This window comes from Eriocheir sinensis, chromosome 14 (assembly GCF_024679095.1).
Source record: "Eriocheir sinensis breed Jianghai 21 chromosome 14, ASM2467909v1, whole genome shotgun sequence".
Lineage (NCBI taxonomy): Eukaryota > Metazoa > Arthropoda > Malacostraca > Decapoda > Varunidae > Eriocheir > Eriocheir sinensis.
The window spans coordinates 17,447,987-17,461,682 of NC_066522.1; the positions used below are offsets into that span (position 1 = coordinate 17,447,987).

At 44.7% G+C, this 13,696-nt stretch overlaps 1 protein-coding gene across 1 annotated transcript in view; it reads left to right on the forward strand.

Annotated features, from left to right (window-relative positions):
- Positions 1-13,696, forward strand: part of LOC126998585 (uncharacterized) — a 193,824-nt gene that overhangs the window by 54,059 nt on the left and 126,069 nt on the right. The window lies entirely within an intron of this gene.

The following is a 13,696-nucleotide window of genomic DNA, read 5'->3' on the forward strand; positions in this document are numbered from 1 at the left end:
CACGCGATCAGATTAACAAACCGATACTCCTAAAGTCCAGTTTCTTAAAGGAGTCCTCGTGCGGGTACTGAGGGAGAATAGGAGAGTGAGGTGTGTGATTTGGGGGAGAAATGGGGGAGATGGTATGGGAAAAGATAGGGAGACAGGGGAGAAGGGGCGAGGATTAAGGAAGATATGTGTTTTGGGGGAGGTGAGGAAGAAGGGAAGAAGGGAAGGAGACGAGAGCTGTATGGGAGAGGAGAAAGGGAGGCTAGAGAAGGGTGAAAGGGAGGAAATCAAGGTCTGTGTTTTAAGGGAGGAGATATAGGAGAGAAGAGGGAAGAGATAAGAGTGCTGGGGAGGTAGAGATGGGGAGGAAAGACAGAGACAAGGGGAGGATGGAAGAGTTTATGGATGGGAGAGGATGGAAGATGAGGAGGGGAGAAGGAGAGTGGAGAGGAGAGGAAAGAAACGGAGTCGAAATAAGGAGTAGGAGAGAACTGTCGATAGGAAGGGTAGAAAACTATAAAGGATGAAATATATAAGGGGGAAGTCAAAGGGGAGAGAGAGAGAGGAGAGGAAGACTAGAGAATTGCAAACGAAGAGATAGGGAGAGAGAGAGAGTGGAGGGTGCAAGGGAGAGGAAGTGAAGAAGAAGAAAGGAAGAAGAAGACAGGAAAACGGAAGGGGAAAGGGAGAGGAGATGAAACTGCCGGGGAAGGGGGGGAACCGAGAGGGAGATAAGTAACATAGGGAAAGGGAGATAAAAAAGGAGGAGACATGGGGAGGAGAAAAAAGGAGAGAAAGAAAGAGAAGGAAAAAAGCTGTATAGAGAGGAGAAATGGGAGAAAAATTAAAAAAGAGAAAAGGAGGGAGAAGGAGGAATGAGAAGAAAGGGAAGAGAAAGGAGACATGGGTAAAAGAAATCGAGGAGACAAAAGGAGAGAGAAAGGAAGAAAAGCTGTAAAGGAACAATGTGAAAAAAAAAGGAGAGAGAGGAGGGGAGAAGGGAAGGAATGAGGGAGAGGGGGAGAGAAGAGAAAGTGTGTGTGTGGGATTACGAAGGGGAGAGAAAACAGGGAGGGAAAAAATGTTCCTTTGGAGGAAATTGTGAGGAGAGGTTTACCTTATCTTACCTGAGAGAGAGGCAGGTTAGAGAATAATTATGTAGTGAAAGATAAAGAAACTACACCTTAAGAAACATTGATGAGGATTCTCTAAGGTAGGGAAAATTACTGAAGAGAAAATAAGCCAAAGAAGATGCCGACGAAGAAGGAGGAGGAGGAGGAGGAGGAGGAGGAGGAGGAGGAAAAAGCTAAGAAAGAGAAAAGAAGAAAAACGAAAGAAGAAGAAACAAGGAAAGGAGAGAAGAACAAGAATACAAGAAATACAAGAACAAAACAGAAAAAAAAGCAACAAGAAGGAAAATAAGTAAGCGGCAGAATAAGTAAACAAACAAATTCAGAGGACAACTTTTAGGAAGGAAATAAAATAAATGGGGACTCCAGAATATATAATTAAACACGCCTGCCATAAGTGAAAAGAGAAACCAGCCAAGAAGGAGAAAGAGAAAAGAAGGGAGAAAGAATTAAGAAAGAAAGGGAGGAGAAGGAGAAGAAGAAGGAGGAGAAGGAGGAGGAAACGGCAAAGAGCGACAGGAGAGATCTAACTACCACTCAACCCAAATGCCTCCTTTTCTGTCTCCTATCTTTACTATATGCCTCTCTTCCCCTTCTTCTTTCCCACTTCTAATCACTCACATCTTCTTCCTTACCCTCCTTTTCGTCACCTCCCAAATCTCCCCTCCCCCCCAGTTCCTTCATCATTCCTTTCTCTCTCTCTCTCTCTCTCTCTCTCTCTCTCTCTCTCTCTCTCTCTCTCTCTCTCTCTCTCTCTCTCTCTCTCTCTCTCTCTCTCTCTCCTCTCTCTCTCTCTCTCTCTCTCTCTCTCTCTCTCTCTCTCTCTCTCTCTCTCTCTCTCTCTCTCTCTCTCTCTCTCTCTCTCTCTCTCTCTCTCTCTCTCTCTCTCTCTCTCTCTCTCTCTCTCTCTCTCTCTCTCTCTCTCTTATTTCCCTTCATTCCTTCATCCCTTGCTATTTTACTCCCTTTTCCTCCCTCAAGTCTTTTTCCTTCAATTTCTTCATCATTCCATCTCCTCCGTCTCTGTTATTTCCCTTCATTCCTTCATTCTTTCCTTCTTCTCTTCCTTTCTTTTCCTCTCTCAATTCCTCTTCTCCCATTCCCTCATCCTTCCCTCCCTCCCTGGCATTGTTATTTCTCTCCTTTCATTCTTTCATCCCTTGCTATACCTTCTCTTCCTTTCTCTTCCCTTCTCTTCCTTTCTCAACTCTTCTTCCCCCATTCCTTCTTGTCGCTGTTATTTTTCTCCCTTCATTCCTTCATCCCTTGCTATATACCTTCTCTTCACTTTTCTTCCCTTCTCTTCCTCTCTCAAGTGAATAAGTTGTTGAGAGCTCAGAGCCTCCACAACAACACCCTCTAGCGGTAAAAGGAGGAGTGAATATACGTGTCAGAGGTGGGACGTAATTACCGTAGACAGTTTTATTTTCGCCGCTTTAATGTCAAGGAATTACCTGTTGTCTTCTCTGGGTCTTAGCCGCTTCTTTGAACCGGCCGTGCAAACATATTTTCTTGGGGGTACTGTAATATATGTTCTAAGCCTCACTTCTTACTAAGCTTGTTGTTATTACTCTAAGCGGCAAAGGGAGACGGGTGGTTTTTTTTATCTTTTTTTTTGTGTGTGTGTGTGTCTTTGATTGAGTCTTAGGCCTGTGTGTTTGTGTGTTTGTTGGTTACCTGTTTTATCCTTGTCTTGTTTGTTTCTTGGATTTTCTGTTCTGTTTCTTACTTTTTTTTCTTGTGTTATGTGTTTGTTTGTTACCTGCTCCGTGGTCTACCTGTTCCGTGGTCTATCTGTTCCGTGGTCTACCTGTTCCGTGGTCTACCTGTTCCGTGTCTTTCCTTTTCCGTGTGAATTACTTGTTTCTTGTCTTATTGTTTCGTTGTTACTTTTTCCTTGTTTTACCTGTTCCTTGTCTTACTTTTTTCTTATCGTACGTGTTCTGTGTGCTACTTGTCTTCCTTGTCTTCCCTGTTTCTTATCTTCTTCAAATATTCCGTATACACTACAGATAAAATTTGGCGCGCTTTGGCCCACTCAAATTGACTTCACAGCTGAGTGGGACTATACTAGATACTTGAAATACATACCATCTACTACTTCGATTCCTTAAAGATGGCGGCGAGCGTGCGAAGTGAGTCTGGGACGAGCGTAAGAAGCGTCGGGGCGGCCATCACCGTCTTCAAGGAGCCGTCGTGTGGAGGAATGCGGCCCAGAGTATTGGCTGGGCCGCGCGCCGCTCACCCCGCCGATTGGTCCGCCGCCGCATTCCTCCACACTCCTTCCGCCAATACGCGTGCGGGGGCGGGTCTCGGCGTAAGGAGGGACCCGAGAATCATTAAGACAGTTTTACAAGACGCCCTCCTCCTCCTCGTCCTCCTCCCTCCAAACCTAACCTGCCCTCCTTCCTTCGTTCCTCCATTTTCCTCTGAGACTGTGTGTGGATTAGCGTCTGTGTTTCTTTCGTCGTCTTCAGAGCTCGAGTGTTGCGTTGGTGTTTCCGTAAAGTGAGAATTTCGTGGTTCCTTTCGTTTGTATTGGTTTTCTCTCCTCGCTGTTGATTGTAGTAAGTTTAAGCTGAAGACATGATATTTAGGAGACGGAGAAGAATGTAACAGAACGGTGATCTGACTATGAAAAAAAAATATATGTAATTTCAATGTGTGTGTGTGTGTGTGTGTGTGTGTGTGTGTGTGTGTGTGTGTGTTCCTCTAAATCTGGCGCTCACAAACAAAAAATCATCTTCTCTTTCTCCTCTCCTACTTCCTCCCCTCCTTCTTCACCTTCTCCATCATCATCATCATAATCATAATCATCTTCATATTCTTACACCACCATGCTCCCTCTTCTTCCTCCTCCTCTACCCTTTCCTCTTCACCACCTCCCCTTCGTCACCTCCTCGATCATCCTCTACCCCCTCCTTTTCACCTCCTCCCCTTCGTCACCTCCTCGATCATCCTCTACCCCCTCCTCTTCACCACCTCCCCTTCCTTCACCTCCTCGATCATCCTCTACCCCCTCCTCTTCACCTCCTTCCCTTCCTTCACCTCCTCGTTCAATCTCATCACAATCAGCTTCATTTTCTTACACCACCGTCCTCCTCCTCCCTCCCCTCTCCTCCTCCTCATCCTCATCACTGTTACATCTGCCACCCCGCTAATCGTCCCTGTTGCTGCGGCAGTGACCGGCGTGCTCCCCTCGATAAGCCGTTTGTAGAGAGGGATGCAGTGACATGTTTGTGCTCTCTTCCCTCAAGTGTTGTCGCCGCGCCGAAGCCTATAACGATCTAACAATAATAGTAATAGTAATAATAGTAATGCTAGACCTGTACACACACACACACACACACACACACACACACACACACACACACACACATACACATTATACGACAAACCCTTTTACTGTCACTGCACCAAAGTCTCAATTATTACTCTTTTTATCATTATTGTTGTTGCCGCTACTACTACTACTACTACTACTACTACTACTACCACCACCACTGAAGGGCCGCAGGAGGGAGAGGTTGTAGAGGCGCCATTACTTCCAGACAGAGAAGGGAAAACCACTATGAATATATATCAGACACAGACTCTGGGGAGCGTCTCGTGAGTGTGTGGGCAGCGAGGGAGGGAAGGAGGCGGCGGAGGAATGGAGGGAGGAAGGGAAGAGAGGGAGGGAAGGACGGGACAGAGAAAGGGATAAGGAGAGGACAGAGGAGCGGTAGGAAAGGATAGAGGATAGAGGGAGAGAAGAAATCGTCAGAGAGAAGCAGAGGATAGAGGAAGAGGAATAAAGGGAGGAAGGAAGAGAAGGAGGGAAGAAAGGTACAGGGGAGAATAAGAAAGGATAGAGGGAGATAAGGAGGGGAGAGAGAGAATAAAGGAAAGGATAGAGGTAGGGAAGGAAGTGGCGGAGGAATGGAATAGAGGAAGAAACAGAGAGAGTGAAGTAGAGGAGAGAGGGAGAGAGGGAAAGTATAGAAGGAGGGAAGGAGGCGACAGAGGAAAGAAAGGAGGAAGGAGCAGGGAGAGAGGGAGGGAAGAAGGGGAAAGAGGATGGAGGGAGGAAGAATGATGATGGATATAAAATGAAGAGGGGAAAAGAGGAAGGGACAGATGAAGAGGAGACAAAGACAAAGTGAGGAAAAGAGGAGGAGGAAAGGAAAGGACAGAGAAATGAAGGGAGTGAATGGAGGGACGAAGAGAGGAAAGGAGGAAGGGATATCGGAAGGAAAGGGTTACGGACATACTATATAAGGGAGGAAGGAGTGAGAGCAACATAGAGAAAGAATTAAGAAAAGAGCAGTAGAAGAAGATGGAGAAAGGGAGAGAAAGGATGGAGCGAGGTAATGATGAAAGAAAAGGGAAGGAAGAGGTGAATGCAGACGAGAGGAAAGGAGAAAGGGAAGGGACTGAGAGAGCGAAAGGAACGGAGAGAAGAGGGTGGAGAAGTAAGAGGCGAAAGAGGAAAATAAAGAGAAGTAAGAAAATGGACGAATGAAAAAAAGGCGAATGGGTGGAAGAGGAGAGGGATAGAAGGAGGAGGAAGGAAGATAGAGAACATAGGGAGGAATAAAGGGAAGAAGGATGGATAGAAGGGAGAGGAATAGGAAGAGGAAGTAGGGTAGAGAACACAGGGAGGAAGGAATAAAGGGAATAGGGAAGAACGAAGGGAGGGATGGAAGGAAGAAAGCAGAGAAGGAATGTAAAATTAGATGAAGGGAGAAAAGATGGGAGGGAAGGAGGGAATGAGAGAGGCACACTGGGAGAAGAAATAAAGAAAATAAAGGGAAGGAGGAAAGTCGAAAAGGAGGAGGGATGGAGGGAAGAACGAAGGGAGGGATAGAAGGAAGAAAGTAAAGAAGGAATGTATATATAGGACTGGAAGAAGGGAGAGAAGATGGAAGGGAGGAAATGGGAGAGGCAGAAGTAAAGAAGGGGAAGGGAAGGAATAGAGCCGAACTGATAGAGCCTGGTGGACAGTTCTTTCTAAATTGACGTGTGGAATTGGCTCTGGATTGGCTGATCGAGTGACGCAATAATCTCCATCATCTAACAAACTGTATTTTCTCACCACCGTGTAGCCGGGATGGGGTCCGTTGGGCGAAGATGATGATGGTGATGATGGTAGGGGTGATGATGATGATGATGGTGGTAGTCGGTGAGTGAAAATAATTGGGTTACGGAAAGGGCAAGTTTCTGTACGGATATGAAGTCGGTCATTAAGGCTCCATAAAAAGAAGTGTTCGGTTTAAGGTAAAGCGTCTCGTCTCTTTTACGTATATAAAAAAAATGTAATAAGTAAAAAAAATATAGAGTATCGGATGTTTACGAAGCCATTATTAACTTTTTAGCATTCCCTTAAGAAGCATTTAGATAGATAGATAAATAGATAAATACATTGATAGATAATTAGTTATATAAGTGTGTGTAATAGTGATGAGGTTGATGATGACAAAAATTCTTATAGTTTTTGTGAACATGGAGGCGGTGGCTGACTGGTTACCGTGAGAGAGAGAGAGAGAGAGAGAGAGAGAGAGAGAGAGAGAGAAGAGAAGACGTTGTAGGGGAGAGGAGGGGAAGGGAAGGAGAGGAAGGGAGAGGAGGGACGGGGATGGGAAAATGTAGAGAGAAGGGAAGAGAAGGGGAAGTGTGGAGGATTAAGAGGAACGGAGAGCAAGGGGAGAGGAGGCGCGGGGCGGAGGGGGAGGCAGTGCTTGAGGGGCGAGGGGGCAGCGCCCCAGGCAGCAGCAGGTGACGCAGCCGCCTTGAACCCTTCCGAGGGGGGCAAAACTCTGGCAACCGCACCGCCTCCCTCCCCTGCCCCCTTCTTTCCTCCCTCCCTCCCTTCCGTCTTACCTTTCTTCTCACTTGTCTTCCCTCCTCCTCCTCCCTCTCTTTCCTCCTCCTCTTTCCTCCTCTCTCTCTCTCTCTCTCTCTCTCTCTCTCTCTCTCTCTCTCTCTCTCTCTCTCTCTCTCTCTCTCTCTCTCTCTCTCTCTCTCTCTCTCTCTCTCTCTCTCTCTCTCTCTCTCTCTCTCTCTTCCTCCTCGTCTCCTTAGCCTTCTTTTTTTTTCCTTTTCATCCTCCTCCGCTCCTCCTACCACTCTTTCCCTCCATGCTTCTCCCTCTCCCTCCCTCCTTCCCTCCCTTCTTCCTCCATCAAAGCCGTCTCTTACTTAGCCTCCTCCTCCTCTCTCTCCCTCTCCTTCCTCATTTTTCTTGCACCTCCTTTTCCTTTTCTCTCCTGCCTCTCCCCTCTTCACCCTCTCTCTCCCACCACCTTGATATCTGTCTGTCTGTGTCCGTCTGTCTGTTAGTCTGTCTGTCTGTCTCAGTGTTTCCTCTTCAACGGTATCTTTATCTTTTTTTCCCTTACTTCCCCTCATTCCTCTCTCCTCCTCCCTCTTCCTCTTTATTATTTCCTTAATTAATTCGTTCGTTCGTTCGGTCGGTTGGTTTCTCTGTCCTTCCTTTCTTCCTTCCTTCCTTCCTTCTCATCTTTTTTCTTCCTTCTTTCCTCCTTCCCTTCCTCCCTTCCTTCCATCATTTCAATAAATCATGGAAATAAATCCGTCAGTAGGAATTAGTAATACAACAATTAAAGAGGAAGTAAGCACCGAATTCTCCGGGGTAATTATCGATAATAGGCTTACGTGGAATATCCATAATGATAAAAATGTAAGTAGTGAAATTAATATAATGTGCGGCATTCTACAACTTGGTCGGTCGCTCACTATAATGTGTTTCAGAAGAGGGATGGAAGGTCTGTCACGCTCTCATTAATCTGTTCCAGCATCCTTCCTTCCTTCCTTCCTTCCTTCCTTCCTTATTTCCTTCACTTTTTATTATTTCCTTCTCTTCCTCCATTATACTCTTCCATTTTTTTCTTCATTTCTTCATTTTTTCTTATTTTCTTCATTTTTTATTATTTCCTTCTCTTCCTTATTCCTTTCTTCCTCCTTTCCTTTCCTTTACTCCATTATACTCTTCCATTTCTTTCCTCTTTTCCTTCCTTCATTTTTTCTTCCTTTCTTCTTTCCTTTTCACTCATTTCTCATTATTTCTTTCCTTTTTCTTATTTCTTTCCTTCCTTTTCTTCTTCCTTACTCCTTTCCTTCCTTTCTTCTTTTCTTTTTCTTTCTTTCTTCTTCCCTTCCTTATTTCCATTATTCTTATTTATTTATTTTCTTACTTCCTCCATTCCTTCTTTCTCTCCTTCCTTACATTGCCTTTCTTACTCCAAAAAGATAACGTACAAATAGATATAGAAGGAAAGTAAGTAACAAAGAATAAGAATAAAGAACAGAATAAAAGGAGAACGAACGTCGGAGGAGGAGGGAGGAAAAATGAAGGATATGTAAAGAAAAAGGGAAACGGAGATTAATGGAGGAAGGGAGAGGGAAGAAAGGAGGGAAGAATCTTGGTGTGTAAGAAGGGGAGGAACGTTTAGAAAGGAATGTGGAGGTAATGAAGGTATGCAGGAGGGAAGGAGGGAGGGAAGACAGAGGAAAGAGAATATAGGAGGAGGAGGAGGAGGAGGAGGAGGAAGATGCGAAGGATAGAGGGAGGGAGGGAGGGAAGGAAGGAGGACCAAACGAAGGAAGAAGGGAGAGAGAGAGAGGAAGGAGGCAGAGGGTAGGGAGGAAGGGGGGTAGAGAGAGAGAGAGAGAGAGAGAGAGAGAGAGAGAGGAACTGACGCCATGAAGACATCTTGCGAGTGGCTGCTCTCTCTCTCTCTCTCTCTCTCTCTCTCTCTCTCTCTCTCTCTCTCTCTCTCTCTCTCTCTCTCTCTCTCTCTCTCTCTCTCTCTCTCTCTCTCTCTCACCTGCTTTCACCTTCAACGTACCTGTATTTTCTTCACATTTTTCTGTCTACCTTCTTCTTCTTCTTCTTCTTCTTCTTTTTCTTCTTCTTCTTCGCGTCTATCGTTACCAAAGAATTCCCTCATGGCTTCGCTCACAGGACGGTGTTTCGCTTCCTTGTGTTAAGTTCCGTTTCTTAGGGCCGCTTTCACAGTCGTCTGGTACGCACCCTAACCAAAGGCCCTACCATCCTGGTAACAGCCGTTACCATCGCCTCGATCCGCTTTCACAGTCGCTGTTTTCGTGGTATCGGCGACTACTAGCGTGGTGACGGTCATGACAAGACGAAGGCGCGTGATTCGGCAGTGTTGGTATGCCGGAGCGGCGGGAAATGTCAACATTATATCAGGTGAGCGGAGGATTATGAAGGATAAATGTGAAAAATAAACGTACAAAAAGTAAACGTGAAGAATAAATATATAAAATAACTGTGAAGAATAGATATAACGAAAAAATGTGGAGTGTCTTGCTATAATGCAGCGCTCAAATCTGCTGATAACCTAATATTTCCTATATAGGGATAATAGGTGAAAGTTCATATCATAATGGTGACAAGTATTAAAATTGTATTATTTAGCAGATGTCAGCAAGACAGACCCTTCACCTATATATATTCATTACATTTGTTCATTATTCACACTTATTTAGCAGACTTCACATTTTTACATAACAGGGCTGATTTCGTTATATGTATGCCCTCTGCATATACATATGAGGCTATGTAGAATAATACGAAAGTTTGACCAAGAAGGCATAACAGGTGATAATGGTGACAAATATTAAAGTTCTCCCTTCTTTATTGTGTACTTTGCAACAATAAACAGTCAGTCAATCAAATTGAAATTCTCAACAGGACGTTTACTGGTCAGCAGGTGAAGTGAGTTCATGTCATTCAAAGTCTTTTAATTTTTTTCTCATATTACCATTGAAGCCCTGCAACGTCTTGCTGTATTGTGTAATATTTTTTTACATCTATTTAAATAAATAATATAACCACATGAAAGCTAGAATTTGTACTATTTACTAATTAATGTCATTGGTAAGCTCCACTGGGGAGCCCCCGGGGCTACCAGAGCTCTGTTACCAGAGGTTCCAATCTCTGGTACTGATGCAAACAAACAGCGCCGCGAAAGACGACTGTGAAAATGGATTTCTTGTTGGTGGCGGCAATCGCCGCTCATTGGTAACGATCAACACAAACAAAAATGACTGAAAGTGGCCCTTACTCCTTGCCTTCTTTCCTTCCTTCTTTCTTTTCTTTCATTCTCCTTTCCTTCATTGATCCTTTCCTTATTCTTTCCTCCCTTCTATATATACTTTCCTTTACTCCGTTTACCTTCCTTATTACTCTTTTCCTTACTTACTTTTTTCTTCCGTTTCTCTTCGGACATCTGATATGCAAGTCTTTTCCTCACCTATTTTTTTGTCTAATTTGAATTGTTTGTATTTTTTTAATGTTCTTTTTAATGTATGTATATTGTTTTTCTTTTTATGTTCTGTTTGTCTGTTAATGTCTTCTTTGTCTCTCTCTCTCTCTCTCTCTCTCTCTCTCTCTCTCTCTCTCTCTCTCTCTCTCTCTCTCTCTCTCTCTCTCTCTCTCTCTCTCTCTCTCTCTCTCTCTCTCTCTCTCTCTCTCTCTCTCTCTCTCTCTCTCTCTCTATCTCTCTCTCTCTCTCTCTCTCTCTCTCTCTCTCTCTCTCTCTCTCTCTCTCTCTCTCTCTCTCTCTCTCTTTCCCCTCTGGTCTCCCTCATCACTGTCATTGCCCATCTTCCTCGCGCATTCCCCGTTCATTCCTGCGTGGCTTATCCCCTCATTCACCTCTCCTCGCCTCGTCGTCCCCTCTCTATCATTCCCCTCGCTGTGTCTCTCTTCATCTCTTTCCTTTCCCCTCTTCTCTTCTCTTCTCTTCTCCCAGCTCGCACTACTACCCTCACGCCACTTCTTCCCATTCTCCCTCCCTATCTTTCTCTCCTTTTCTCCTCTTTCCACTTTCTCCCTTCGCCCCCATCCTCTCTTCCGCCTCCCTTTCTCCTTTCCTTCCCCTCCTTCCTTTCCTCACTTAACCTTGGTCTGTCTCCTATTACCTCCTTTTTCCTTTCCTTTTCCTTCCTTCCTTCCTTTCTACCTTCTTTCTCCTTTTCCTTTTCTTCCCCTCCATCGTTTCTTCTTTTTCCTTTCCTTTCCCTCTTTTTCTTACTTAACCTTGATCTTTCTCCTTCTACTTCCTCTCTCCTTTCCCTTCCTCTCTTCTCACTCCCTTTCTTCCTTTCACATTCCTTTCCCTCTCCTTCTCCTCACTCTTTTACCTCTCTTATTCTCCTTATTTTCTTTCCCTTCCTTCCCCTCCACCCAGTAGCTACTCTTTACACTCCATTCTTCCCCTCCTTCCCCTCCCTCCTGCTAAACCGCCCAATCCTTACTCCCCTCTCCCTCCCCTCCCTCTCCCTCCCTCCCTCCCTCTCCCCTCTCTCTCTCCCCTTTGGATCTGTACAGCAACAAGTGGCACCAACTGACTGGCACTCTCTTTCACTCACTCACTCACTCACTCTCTCACTCTCCCCTCCTCTCCCCTCTCTCTCTCTCTCTCCCCTTACCACCCCACACCTTGCTTTCATTTGCCGATTTGTACCTAGCACCCATATTCTCTCTCTCTCTCTCTCTCTCTCTCTCTCTCTCTCTCTCTCTCTCTCTCTCTCTCTCTCTCTCTCTCTCTCTCTCTCTCTCTCTCTCTCTCTCTCTCTCTCTCTCTCTCTCTCTCTCCTCCGTCTATTATCTTTCTTTTGAGAGAGAGAGAAATTACTCGGAAGGGAAATAAGACAGGTGATGAGAGGTAAAGCTTAATTAAATAATCTACCTGTGTCGTGGAAGGCGGAGGATCTTGTTATTAGCTTACGTGCGGGTTGAGTGACCTGAGCACCTGCCTGTCTTTGCTGAGGATGAAAAGCGTAGTCAGGTATTTCATCATCATCATCATCACCATCATAATCCGTCATTATTATCATTATTTTTTATTATTTTCCTCTCCTGGTCTTCTTTGTCACCTTGATATCACCTCCTTGTCACCTTGAGAGATAGAGAAAAAAAAGGAAAGTAGGAAGGTTAAGAAGGACGAAGAAAAAAAGGGAGAGATTGAGTTACAGATTAAGAAAAGAAGGGAGAAGGGAGGAAGGGAGGGACGAAGAAGGGAGTGAGAGAAAGTCAGGGATTGAGGAAAGAAGGAAGAAGGCAAGGAGGGACGGGAAGAGGAGCAAATTAATCTTCGTATATGTATATCCTTTTTTATAGTCACGATTATATAGAGAATTTCTGCCGTAGGAAAATATGAATATCAGTGGCTTTAAATGTATGTTCCTGTAGTAGTAGTAGTAGTAGTAGTAGTAGTCGTCGTAGTCGTAGTAGTAGTAGTAGTAGTAGTCAGCAGCACCCGTAATAAAAGCCTAGTAATAACCTTTTCCCTCTCACAGTCACACGTTAGACATTCCCTTACGCTAAAGAATAAAAAAAACACAACCAGTTAACATTCTCACGCATATGGTCAGTGTCTTTCCCTGGCGTTCCAAGAGACAACAGCGACAACAAGAGAAGAAGCAACAGCGGCAGCCTCCGTTAATGCGTGCGTGCGGGGCGGCGGCAGCGTCATGAGGCACGTCAATACCTGGGCGGTGGACACGACCTCTGGCGGCCCGAGGAGGCGTTAGCTGATAAGGCGATAAGAAAAGCAGGAGGTGGAGGGAGGATAGGAAGGTAGTGGTGGTGTGATAGACTGAGATACGGAGTGTTGGGAAAAGGAAGAAGGGATGAAGAAAGGAGAAAGAGATAGGAAGCAAAGTAAAAGGCAAGCAGGGAATGAGACAGACAGACGAAGAAGGGAGTTAGAAATTGAGGAAGAAAGGAAGAAAAGGAGGAAGAATAAAGAATGAAGGAGGGACGATAAGAAAGTGATAGGGAGTTAGGAATTGAAGAGAGAAGGAAGAAGGAAGGGAATGACAAAGAGAGGAGCGAGAGATAGAGAGGAAAATAAGCAAGTATAGTTAAGTAAAGAATGACGAAGTAGAATGTGCGAGAGGGAGCTAGCGATTAAAAACAGAAGGGAGAAGGGACGAAGAAGTAAGTGAGAGAAAGTCAGGAATTGAGGAAAGAAGGAAGAAGGCAAGGAGGGACGGAGAAGGGAGTGAGAGAGAGAGAGAATTAGGATTGAGTTAAGATGGAAGAAGAAAAGAAAGAAGGAAAAATGGAGTGTCGTAAGGTAAGGAGAGAGAAAGAAGGATAGAAAGGGGAAAAGAAGAGAAGTAAAAGAGAGAGAGAGAGAGAGAGAGAGAGATAGATTAAAGGAAAAGTCTGGTGGGGAGGGAAGCGGAAAAAAGGATGCCCAAAGGAAGAGCATTGAGGGAGGAAGGTGAGGGAAGGAGGAGGTGGTGGAGATGGCGGTGGTGGTGGTGGTGGATTTGACGGAAAAAGAGGAAGACATTTTCAGAGGGGGAGTATCAAGATCCTTCTGGTATTAAATTAGAACATCCTTTTTTTTTCAGTATTTCCCCTTTTTTGGTTGTATAAGAGAAGCTTGATGCGATTTCATTCTTTTAATCTCTCGTGTTTAACTCTAACTTTGCCTTCCCCACCGTAATGAGTTAATAAATGAATACTTACCTTATAGAAGATGCTTCCAGTGGTAGGATACAAACTGAATATGCAAGAATTTACTGAGAAAGAC